We start from the raw sequence: 13,686 nt of genomic DNA, 5'->3' as shown, positions 1-13,686 counted from the left end.
TTTAAATTTTTTATTAGAAAACAATTTTATACGTTTTAAGACAATTACAAAAATATCATTTTCAAGCTTTTTATCTTTTAATAATAATATAATATAAGTTATCGCTTTTTACTTGTTACCAAAATATAGGTACAGTTTGTAAAATTACAAAAAATAAATTTTAAATATATTTTTAAAAACTTTTAATATTTGTTTTCACCCCCTTTGACTACAATTATTTGAAAAATTCTGTTAGCATGGAGATTATTACTTTTTTAATATCATTCTTAATTTCATCCCATGTATCCATTATTGCAATTTTCAATTGATTTACAGATTCATATTGTTTCCCATTTTGATAAACAGTGGCTGCTAAAATCCCCATAAATTTTCAATGGGATCTAAATCTGGACAACACCAAGGCCCGTTAATATTATATCAATATTTTCTTTTTTAAATCAATTTTTTGTTGACATCGAGGCACGAATTGGAGAATTATCTTGTTGAAACTACCATTTATGTTCTCCAATTAATGCACCAAATGTAATCATATTTTTGTCAACAAATAGTAAATTTGTTTTTCCTTCTCACCCATTCCATTTACCTCCAAAACTATCCGAAATCATTATAGACCCATGGCTTATTTTAAATCTGCTTTCTCTTCTTAAATCGTGCCAATAATACGAAAACCCATCGGGGCCATATAAATTAAACTTCTCATCACTAAACATTATTTCTTGCCATTCTTCAGTCCATCCCATCTCGTCTTTAGCCCAATTTAAATTCATTGATATGTGTTTAGCAGTTAAAGGTAGTTTCGACTTCATTTTTAAATATTTTACATTGTCATAGTTTTTTAAACTTCTCCAAAGAGTTGCCTCGTTAGCATCTTTTTTATTTATAAGATTCAAAACTTCTCTCATTCTTGGATGTTAAACACGATATACAGTGGTGCCTCGTACAACGTACTTAATCCGTTCCAGGTGCACGTCCGTTTAGTGAAACGTCCGTTATACGAAACGCATTTTCCCATAGAAATACATGTTAAAACATATAATTCGTTCCGCAGCATAAAATAACCGTACTGTACCATAAAAAAATGAAAATGGAGCAGACACCAATTATGCCGGGTAGTCAGATGCTGTGAGGAGGAGGTGGAAGAACACTTTCTTTACACATTCATACAGATACAGACTTTTTACACATTGCAGCGGATTTTTTTTATTGTTTTTTAATCGGAGTCAGATTCAGGACAGGCTACCGGAACTTGCAGGGTCAACTTCTCTCGTTCCATCCTTTGTTTTTTGCCCGCTGGCTTCTTGAAAAACATGACCAAGGTGGTCTGTTTCTCTTTCTTCTTTAACACCTGTCGGAAATGACGGACAAAGGTGTCATCGTAGAGATCATTGATCCTGTTGGCCTCAGCTCTGTTTGGATAATGAGTGTTGGTAAACTCCTGAACCTCTCCCCATTCGACAAGAAAGTTTTTGTCAACTTTCACTCCTGATGATTTCTTGCTTTGTTTCAATTGAAATCACCTTTCTGTTTTTTTAGAAGCCATGATGCATTATAAATGACTTAACTTGCCAGATTATATGATACGAATAATTCTTTATTAATTAAGATCACTAAACACTTCTACGAGCTACTCTCGCTCCGTTTGTTTTTTACAACCTCTTTTCGTCCCGCCACCTCGGCATCTACACAATTACATTTCGTTTATTTGAATCGTCAACATATACTGTATTACATTACATTTAATGTTTATTTAAATCATCAACATATATTACATTACATTTCTACTTCAGATATACTAATAATACATTCTAATAATACTAATATATCCTAAAAATAGCAGATTGCCATTGGCAACGGCAAAAGAGTGGAAATATCATTCGCACTTGTTCGAAAAAAGTCCATTGTTCGTCTCACGTAACTGCCGAACGGAAAGTCCGTTGTTCGCAGCAAGTCCGTTGCTCGAGTCACGTAACGGTCAAACAGAAAGTCCATTATTCGCAGCGTCCGTTATTCGAGGCGTACGTTATACGAGGCACCACTGTATGTTGAATATATAAAAATAGTTATCTTTTCGGAATGATCAAGCCAGTTTGCGAAGATCTGGAACAGAAGAGGAATTTACAGAACGTAATCAACTTCTACAAGAAATAAAAGAGTTAAAATATGAGGCTCAGATAACATCTGAGAAATGACAACCACAAGCCATTGCTGGGCAGCCAGTCGGAGATGCAGCGATGACATCTTTAAGAGTATCATCTCCCGAGTTTCCATCTGCTAAATATAAAAACTTAAAAATTATTTATATTATAATTATTACGACAATTGCGTAATAGTTATACATTTCTAATTATTTTTAGATGAAGATGCCAATGTCACAAAAAAAAAGAAAAACGAGAAGGTTCTTGTCTCATACTTACAAAGCAAGCGAGACCAAGAGAATCAGTTGAAACAAGGAGAATTAAATTTAAATAAAGAACGACTGAAACTGGAATATTAGAAATACTTTTGAAAACTTTGAATAAAAATTAAAGAAAAATTTTTATAAAATTGAAAAAATTCTTTATTTATTTATTGATTGCATTCTAAGTATTCGTCCAATTTGAGGGGTAAACAATTAAAATAATTTGATGTTGCACTACCTTATAAGCAAGCGTGACAGTTTGTAAGTACTGTAGTGCACCAACAATATACAGTTTACCGACAGGCTGAAGAAACAATTTCAATTTTTTTTTTTTAAATCTAGAAAAGCAAATATTTGAATTATTTTCCCAAATACCCATTCCACACACTCTCTTACTGAACTCATCCTGGAATTAAATACTTGTTGCTCGGGTGTTAAGCTAGCACCTCGGAATGGTGTAATGAGGTGTCGACGCAAAGGATAACCAGAATCTCCATATAAAACAAATTGGGTCCCGTTCTCGGAACAAGGAATCGCAGCCAAATGCTCTAACAAATTAGATTCTTTTAACATTCCACTGTCGTGACGTCTTGCTTCTATTGGTCCAAATAAATTAGCAATCATACCATCGGGTGTAACCACTGATTGAAATTTCAAACTATATATACGTTTATGGCCACCGAATGGCACCCTTTGATGTGTTTTTGGTCGACAAATAGGACGTGCCGTTCCATCTACGAACCCACAACAATTTTCAAAGGAGCACCTTTTGCTGTTATTACTTGGCTAAATAAATTTAATTTTTCTCTCGTTAGTTTTATCTCGTCGATATTCAATAACAATTTGGAATGGCTATTGTATATGATATTTACTGTTTCATGCACAAATCGTAAAAGTTCATTTTTTGATCTCCCCAACAAAACAGAAATATCATCGAGTCTATTAGGATAAATTCCAAGTGAACGTGACCCATTTTCACAAATGATTACAGATGGAAGGCGTAAAGCAGAATGCGGATGAAATAAATCATCTCTTGAAAATCTGTTAAAATTAAAAATTTTATAAGTATTATTCCTTTTTTAATTATTTGCTTTAATTTATAAATATATCACTTACCGAAAGTAAAACAAGCAATCAGAATCAGTCATTTTATGTAAATTTATTCTTGCTTTTGTCACAGATAGATCTTTAGTGATATGATATAATAAAATGGCTTCTTCATTTCTTTTCATACTGATCCAACAATAGTAATATCTCATCACTAGACTACAAATATAATTTTAATTAAATGCTTAATGTGCGAAAAAAAGAAGAAAAAGTGAACACAGCCTTTGAGTTTCTGTGGTCACTTCACATTACATTAAAAATATTAAATAATTTTTGGATTAAAATCGTCTATTTCTTTACAATGTTATTCATAAATGCTTAAATAATCGTTATTTTAATAAAATAAATTATAATTTTAACCCCAAACACAAAAATATGAAGACGTTTAAGCCGATCGTGTACTCACCTCGCTACACGTAGCGAACGCTATTATCGATGGTCCAGAATTGCGAGATGGCGGCGCTCAACCGTTCCCCGTACACGTTTTGGGCTAAATACGTGCGCCTCAACCTCTCTAATATTTGCAATGCTACCTATTTAGATGTTAGGTGAAATACAGTAACACCCGCACACAACGGGCGGAATCTTTCGGTTCTCGGGAACCTAGAACCGAATACGAACACGTCTGGCCGCCACTCTTTCCACCCAGTCGTCCCATCGTAAACCTGGCCGAATCCTTAAAATTAATTAATTAAAGGTGCACAATCTTAGTTAACGCTTTCGTCTCAATAGTACAAATGGCAATCTTGTCGTTTCTACTTTCGAGACGATGACATAAACTAATATTTACCAAAAGATCTAATGTGTATGTTTAAATTTTTCGTCTGGACGAGAACCAGACTGAAACAATATTTCGACATTGTGAAGATATTCGTCGATTACTGAAAAAATTATTAAATGTGGCTGTTGCGGGAACCTGGCAAATTTTTCCGATTTAAGGTGTAGGACCATACATTATTGTTGTGCCCGTATCTACTACTAACGATTAAACGGGTGGATTTCCCGAGCAAAACGAACTTCGGAGCAGCCACTCTCAAACTACCGAGGCCCATCAGTGGTCGAGTAGACGCCACCGAACACCGGTATTGTTCGCCGCTCGCGTGGTCAAGTGTTGTTTAACCACGTGGCCTTTTTTGGGTTTTATCCACGTATCTAATATCTAAATAGGAACCAATTTCCTATAGAAAGTCCTTCCGAGAGGCATCTCTTATTGGCAGACGGTCCGGACGTCACGTTGCCTTATCCCATTAATCCCACAACTGAATTCATACAAGCGCCCTTAAGGAGCTAATAGTATAAGGCAATCGGTTGTTCTTATACTTTACGAGAGGAAAATAAATTCATAAATAGAACAAAGCATGGAAAGTTTTCCACGTGCATTGACAACTTTCATTAAAATTTGACAATTGACTCGACAATTAACGGCTGTCTGACCCAAAAACGATTAAATTTGCAGAATTAAAATTTTAACTTTAACGAATAGTTTATAATTCCAAATTTTCCTTAAATATTCTTTAAATATACACCAGAATGCGATTAAAATATATGATTATCGTCTTACTCGGAAGTGATACTTTCTTTTAGTGGAGTCCATCGTTGTCACTTTATCTTTTAAATGATATAAATTCAGACTGGTTTGAAATTAGGCCAATTCGTCTTGTTTAGTTGATGATAAATTATAATATAAACACATAAATTAAATTAATGGATGCACAGAAAGTAAACATTTGCGTACTCTTATCGAGAGAATTATTCTTTTGTTTAATTTGAATTCGTGTATTTAGATAGCGCTTAAAAATGATTGAGGATTCTCACCTATTAATAAATGTGTGCGTATAAACGTTATATTTTCTTAAAAAATAGTTTATATTCATTAATAGGTATATTTTTATGGAAATAAATGCGCATTACCGATCTGAGGATCTCCGTGATTTTTCCGTATTCAATTTTATAATAAAATGATCATTTCTGAGCATCCATTAAGACTATCTTTGTGTTTATATTATCTTTTATCGTCAACTAAACAATTTTAAGTTTGACTGAAAATATATCATTTAAAACATATAAAGATGGAGTCTACCGAAAGAAGGAATATGGCGACGATCATATTTTTTATCGCATTGTGATGTATATTTTAAGCAATATTTAAGAAAAAGATAAATTTATAGAAAATGCGTTAAAATTAAAAATATATTTTCTATTTTAACTCTGCAAATTTTATCGTTTTTGGGTCAGGCAGCCGTTTATTGTCGAGTCAATTGTCAAATTTTAATGAAAGTCGTCAATGCATGCGGAAAACTTTTCGTGTTTTGTTTTATTTATGAATTTATTTTCCTCTCGTAAAATTAAGTATAAGAACAACCAATTGTCTTGTGTGATTGTATGAATGAAATTGTAAGATTAATGAAAAAAGGAAAGGCCGTTTGCCAAAAAGAGATGCCTCCCGGGAAGAATTTCCATGGGAAATTGGCGCTTGTTTAGATGTTAGGCACCCGACGAAAACCCCGAAAACTCCATTTGGCCATCGGACGGTCGAAAAACTCCCGCAATTTTTCGCGGGTGGTCCGTCCCGGTGTGTCGGATCCCGTCCTTCGCCTCCTCGACATTGCGGGCTTTTTATTTACGTGTCTAATAGCTAAGTAAGGGCCAGATTCTCGTAAAAATTCCCCGTCAAAAATTAAAAATCCACGAAGATCCTTATATATACATATGTATTATAGAATGTGTGTGCGTACCTGTATATAAACATTATATTTTATAAAAAATAATTTATGTTGTCAAATATATTTGTACGGAAATAAATGCACATTAATGATTTAAACATCTCCACGATTCCAACGTGTTCAATTTTATAATAAAATTGTCATTTTTTAAGTGAAATTTGTCTCTTGCAAGAAAACTTGCAATTTTCCTAGTTTCCTTCACTCGCTTAACACCTATATGCGTGCCAATTTACTATACTTGGCAGATTACATTGCCTTATCCCGTTAAACCTACAATTCCATTCATAGAATGACTTACAAGGAGCAAATTAAACGAGACGGTCGATTACAGATATACGTAATTTTAGGAGAAGAAAATAAAATGTTAAATAAATTTGTAAATAGAACAAAATATGGCAGGTCATCCACGTGCGTTAACAAACTTTAATTTAAATTTGACAAGTCAGTTGGGACGTAACAGATGCGCGACCCAAAACGATCAAATTTGGAAAGAAATATATTTTTAATTATAATAAATTTGTGTTAATTATATTTATATATCTTAATAATAATAAAATAAATATAAGAATGCGATTTATAAAGGAGATTAGAGCCATAGAAGTGAGATTTCTTCTTCCACGAGACTCGCCATCATTATTTTAAATGTGTTTTAATTGGTGTAAATTCACACAAATTTAAAATTAGGTGATTTCGTTTTGTTTAATCGATGGTAAATTAGGTTAATTGATGCGCAGAGAGTAAAAAGAGGTACATTAAAATTATTACGTTAGCGTTTAAATTAAAGCTAAAATGATAATTTATTCATACTTCATAGTCTTACTAGTAGCTTAGTGTTGATGGTTAAGACTACACATTCAACCGACTATTTTGCTCTCTTCTACTTTAATTCTTCCATTTTAAGAATGTATATTACACAAGAAAATAATATATTTGTAAATTTCACTTAAAATTAACGAAGAATTAACTTAAAAATTTATTCTTTAAACAGTTATCAATACGAGTTGCCCGTAACTTAACATTGGATTAATTTAAATTAATATTGTATAAAGCTCGTTTTTTGTGGTAGATCACCCATGTATTCTGTCAAGTCTACAATGCTACGTTTAATGTTTTCTTCATCCCCATGTGTGCACCAAAAGGGCCTTTTTTCTATACGTATTATGGGTTCGGTCAGGCCTATAACGAGGACGATTAGGTGAAGAAGGAAGAGTAGTGTGGCAAATAACATTAAAATAACTGCAGCTATAGACACGTAATGCGAGACTTTTACCGACTTCTGTTATTTGTCACTGGATTAGACCTTCATATTTCTTAATGTATATTCATTAATTCGTGGAGGAAGAATCTGTTATATCTTATATGATTAATTGAGTAAGGATATACGGGCGGCTGCTAAAGTCGAGAGCCTCCCTAGAGTACAGGAAACAAGCTCCAATTTAGGTGTTAGATACGTGAATAAAACCCGAAAAACTTCACGTGGGCATCACGTTGGTGAGGGTTAAACCTAGAACCAGTGTCTGGTGGTTTTATCCATTCGGCCACTGATGAGTTCTATATATCAATGCATAGAGCCACAAGCTTAAGTTCAGCCCCGGGAATTGGACCCAATTATCTATTAAACCTGTACGAATTTACTTCTGTAGAGGAATATACATCATGCATGAAATATTTTGTTACAATTCCTATTTCTAAAGAATGTTTTAATCGTGTCTACAAAAAATTTTTAACAATTCGCTTCCGCACACTCTGATTTCTTTGTCGACGAAAGTCTTCTATTTTCTCACAAATACAGGAAGAAATATTCTGTCAGTAGACACGTTTACGGCCTCGAATCGGGTCAGTTACTGAAGTAAAATATGTAAATTTAAATTAACTTTCACGACATTGGACGTTTTCAAATTGCCACGCGCAAAATCATCGACTTTGATCGACGTCCAGCTGTCGCGCAACCAATGAAATTACGACGAATTGCACATTTCTCTTATATAAAGAAGTGCCAATTGCGTGTTGTCGGCGTACACGGGGCCAAAACCTTTAGGAAAACCAGAACGAGCCGGAACTCCACAAAGAGAAGATGAACAAGTTCCTATTTACATTCGTCGTTATCGGTAAGTAAACTTTATAGAGTATGTATTGACGTACTTTAAATGATTTTGTATAGTCCAACCCGCAAATAACGGCCACCTCCCAGCAAACGGCCATTTTTAAAATGTCTTTTTTCCTAAACTCTTTTTGCGACAAAAATGCGTATAAAGTAATCCGCAAAATCTTCCATTTTCTAACGTTCCTTCAGTGGCCGTTGGCCATATGTTTAACTGTATCAATGATAAATTTTTTTTTTCAGGAATTATTTTGTTAGAAAGTGGCGAAGGTCGATACGTGAAAATTGAAGGACGTGATCGATTCAATTTAAAACGAAGAAATTCCGAGGGAAGTCTTGCAAATGTACAAAATATAGATATTGATACAAATGCTGCCGTACTTGGTAGTCAGGGTATTTCGCCAGATAGCGTAACTGGTGATAACCCTGTTAGTGGAGCTATTAGTAATCTCGGTGGTACTTTTGGTGGTGCTGGTAATCCTCTTGGTGGTGCTGGTAATCCTCTTGGTGGTGCTGGTAATCCTCTTAGTAGTGTCATGGGAAGAGCCTCAAGAAAAGAATATATAAGCAAAAGATTGATGGAAGCACTGAGTAGATTTTATAAATAGAATGAAAGAAGGTCAGTATCACTAAACAAAAATTTCTTAATTTATTATTGAATGAAATTAATTTCTTTTTTAAATTATAAAGTAATTACTATTTACTTTCATTCGCAAGTACTGTACATATGTCTCCTTTATGCGTATTTTCCTCCAATTTGTAATTATTTTAAGAAATGTTAACTCTTGCTAAGAAAAATACAGACAGAATATTATTTAAAATAATCAAATGCTTTTGAATATTCATTTTTATTTATAATATTGTGTATTAAAATTATGTATTTTTCTTTGTAGTTAACCTATAATTGTGCACCTCAAAAGTAGAACTTCTGGTTTCACTTCTATAATATAATAAATGTTATATGTTGGATGCTTTTTAAAAATTGTAACTGCGATATTAAATTATTAATAAAGAGCTTTGGGTCGTGAAAATATTCTTTGTTTTATTCTTATTTGTACAAGTGGGCGATGCCTCTCGGGAAGTTTTATGGTAAACTGGACCCTATTTAGGACTTACTAACTTCAAGAACATCCGGAAAACCCATGTGGCCAGCCCGTTGGCCATGCGCCAATCCACCACCGACACACCAGTGATTGGTGATTTATTTTATTCATACTGACACTGTAGGCTCCATATTTGTTGCATCTTGAATTTAGAAATTAGCCCAAAATCAGATTGTTGGAGTTATGGCAACGATACACTTGGGCAATCTGCCAAGGGGTGTTTTCGCGAGAATTGCCCCTATTTATATGTTTAACACGACAAGAAAATCCGTCCACGTGGCCGTCCCGTGACCGACGGACACCGCTACCAGTGTTCGGTGACTTTATCTACTCGGTCACTGGTGACAACCGAAATTCTTTTCTAGAAAAAGCTGAAATTCGTAAAAACAATTTAATAAATTATCCTCCCCATTATATTCTTAAATTACAAACAGAGAAGACGTCAAAGAACACGTTCGTAATGTCTGACGTCTGGGATTTTGATTCTTTCTATAATTCTGATTTCCGCGTAATGTTATAAATCTGTGAAAAATCGAGTAACGTTACGCGAAAATTACATTAGGTAAGATGTATTTTATATGTAAATTGGCTAATTTTATGTTAAAAGTGAAGATATTACAGTAAAAATCGATTATCCGACTCAATTGTGGACTGGGGTTGGTCGGATAACTGAAAAAATGGATAACCGAAAAATATGAAAAAATACATTATTAGTAGTCTATAGTATATTAGTATATCCCATGTAATTAGTATATTAGTATATCGCTATTAACCTACTTCGCGTTGAATTTTCATCGACGTTAACCCAAACAAAATTTTTTTAAAATAATAATCGTCGCTATTGTATCGTTAAAAATTAGAAAATTAAGCCTCTTTTAAATACTGGCTCCCTTTCATGGTCGAGCCATGTTTCCAGCTAAAACACGTAAAAATACTATTAATTAAAGTAGCCAAAACATAGTGTGCGAACCGAGGGGGTAGAGCGAGAGCTTCTCCCCACTTACCGGCTTGGCTGTCAGAGAATGGCTATAGGAGGGCAAAAATAAGTGAGTGGGGAGGAGTCGGAAGTCGTGGCCAGGTGTCCAATTGACTACATAGGTTTAAAATAATAACACATTTACTAAACAAATAAAATAATTATACATAAAGATGAGAAAAATACAACACACGCGTATTAAAATATGACTTGATATACTATATTCTAACCTAACCTATCCAGATGCTAAAGATCGAGAGAGAGACCTCACGTTGGAGAGAGAGATAATTATGTCAAGGGTTTACCTCGTAGGGAACGCTCTCATATTATAGGGCGTAGATAAAACGCTTTGTTATCGTCGTCTTCTAAATTCGAGGTGCCCTTTGCAGGCTATGTGGAGCGATGTCCTTCTCAGGCCGTTCGGCTAAGTCAGGTTACGGTGTATGCTCCGTCGCTCCTAATCTGTAGAGTCCTTCCAGGCGGTGTTCGCTCGGAGGGTTCTTCTGTTAACCTCTCCGAGGAGTAATTCCGGCACATATGGAAAGAGTAAAAATATTCAAAGTCTTTTTACCTTGTCTAGAGCGGAAATTATGAGCTTCGTTGGAAGAGTCCGCTTCGTTGTCTCTTCCCCTACGATCGCTCTCGAGGTTTCAGATCGTTCCCCTTTTATACCCTTTAGCGTGGAAAAATCTGGGATCTCGTTGACGTCTTTCCCTCGTCATAGAAAAATTCATTACCTTATTTGGTCATTTTGTCTCCGGGTCGCTCGAACTTATGGGGGGTCACGGGAGATCGTGGTCCCTCGTCGATGACCTTGATGACTAACCTCTCTGCATCGTCATACGTTTTTCTGCAGCCTATTGGCTATTTATTTAAACGACGCAGTTATCTCGTAAGCAAGCGATCCCCTGGAGGGGGTGACCACCCCCCGCTTCGGACGACGAAAGTCACCCTCGCTTGCTACGCAGTTAGTGTGAAAATAAAAAATAGCGTCTGTATTCTCACAATAACCAAATATTGTAGCGCCACATCACTAGCGGACATTTGAATTTGCGGATTAGAACGGTCGGTTAACCGATGTGACGGTTAATCGGGCGTCGGATAATCGATGCTCTACTGTATATATATAATGACACGTAAGTTTAACTGAAACCCGTGTTTTAATTAATCGAACAAATACAAAAGAACAGAAGAGCGCAAGTCTTCGATGCTACTTCACATGGCTGAACACGGTACAAAAAGGCGCGAGAAGATCTCTGACGTCCCCTGGCAGTTGAAAAGAACACAATGTAGAATTCTCGTTCCTTGACACATCCCCTCATTTCGATATCTTTCGAGATGTCGAAATATAGCCCTATGTTTTAGATATTTATAGTACATAATATGTAAGGACTTTCTATACACTATATCCAGTCAGTCACATAACATCGAACATCTGAATTTGACAAACTTCTCTTTCCCCAAAGCTTTCGTAAAAACGTCGGCAATATTTTCGTTTGTACTGACATGTTCAATTGAAATTTCTTTGTTTCTACACAGGTGTTTGATCTAATAGTATCTTAGATCAATATGCTTATCCCTCTTTGCATTCTTAAACGTTTTCATCATAGAAATCTCACTTGTGTTGTCAATTTTGAGATTGCAGGTTTACACTTACCAAATTCTGATAAAATACCTTTATAGTTCATTAATTCTTGCTGAGATATATTCAGCCTCCACGGATGAAACAGCCACACAGTTCTATTTTCTGGAGCACCGTGCATTTCTGGATTTCCAGCATAAAAACCAATCAAATTCCGCCCACACTTTTCCTGGTTTTAGTATCTCCTCCCCAATCAGCATCACTCGTGCCTACTAGACTGTCTAAACCTTTCGTAAAACGAAGTGTAAGATACCTCGTGCAGCTTAAGTATCGAAGAATTCTTTTATCCGTTTTCCACAACTGATCTGTCGGTTTGTCTAAATATCTACTAAGATACGATACACTATACGCAATATCCTGTCTGCTTGTAACAGAAAGTACTATACATCAGACTGCACACCAATCTACGAAATAAAATGTCTTCACTCAAATTGGATTCCGTTAAATGGAAATTCGTTTTGCATAGGTGTGGCAACTTCTCGACACTGTTCCATATTAAACTCAGTTAAGATACGGGAAATTATTTTGGACTGACTGATTTTTAATTCCTTTTCATCTCTGTCAAACTGCATTCCTAAGAAGGATGATACTTCTCCCAAAGATTTGGCATTGAACTCTTTGTGCAGATCATTCATTAATTTGTCACTCTTTGCATCTTCACCTGTCATGTCAACGAAAAGAATCAAGTAGGCGCCGTTACCTACGTACAAACAAAAGTCGTACTTCGACCTACAAAAACTTAACTTTTCCATAACTTCGTTAAACTTGTCATTCCAACATTTTGATGCATTTCTCGAGCCGTACAATGCTGTATTCAATTTCAATGTCTTTTTTCGACATTTAAGCCCTTCTGGTGTACTAATGTATACATTTTTTTCTTGATATCCGTTTAGAAAGACAGTTGGAACGTCTATTTGACGCAGCTCCCAGTTATGCTGTACTGCCACGGAAAGCAAAATCCTAATTGTAGACATCCTACAGACTGGCGCATAGCTAAATTCTCTTTCTTCTTCATAAGGTACTGTACTTGCAATCCTCTTGCCATTAATCTGGCCTTCCTTGTTCCGTCTTCTTTGGTTTTAAATATTTATTTTGTATCTATAGCTGTCTGGTCTTCTGGCAAATCTACAGGTGTCCACGTTTGTGGTTTCTGATGAGAATCTAATTCTTTCTCTATAGCTTTCTTCCACTCTGGTGACTTGCGTGCTACTTGGTACGTTTTAGGCTCTTCTGTCGATAACAACAAACAATATGCAGTTTACAATTCAAAATAATTTAAATGGGAAGGTTTCTTAACGTTTCTTCTAACTTTAGAATTTTCCATTTTGTCTTCTCTTTCATCTTTCCGCTAACTGTTGTTATTGTTTCTTAGCATTCTTCCATCGTCTTCTTGTTCTTCTTCAATACTGGGTATAAATACAGTTGGAGAAACCACCCCCTCTTCTTTTTGTTTCGATCTGGCTCGTTTGTTCTCTATTTACTCCATACGGCATTCATCAAACCGTACGTCTCGTCATCTTACTATCCTCTCTTCTGTCGGAATAGTTGCCACCGCAATATCTCTCCATAACTGCACGTTTCTCTCTTGGTTAATTTATTTTGCTGTGGTAGGATGTTGTACCATGCTCGATATCCA

The 13,686-nt window shown here is 35.3% G+C and overlaps 1 pseudogene; it reads right to left on the bottom strand.

Annotated features, from left to right (window-relative positions):
* Positions 1–2,637: 2,637 nt before the first annotated feature.
* On the bottom strand, positions 2,638–3,630 carry LOC111619468 (annotated as a pseudogene).
* Between the last annotated feature and the right edge of the window lie 10,056 nt (positions 3,631–13,686).

The sequence above is a fragment of the Centruroides sculpturatus genome, unplaced genomic scaffold (genome assembly GCF_000671375.1).
Source record: "Centruroides sculpturatus isolate CEXI.00-Female unplaced genomic scaffold, Cexi_2.0 scaffold166, whole genome shotgun sequence".
Taxonomy (NCBI): Eukaryota; Metazoa; Arthropoda; class Arachnida; order Scorpiones; family Buthidae; genus Centruroides; species Centruroides sculpturatus.
This window is presented reverse-complemented; position numbering and strand designations above follow the sequence as displayed.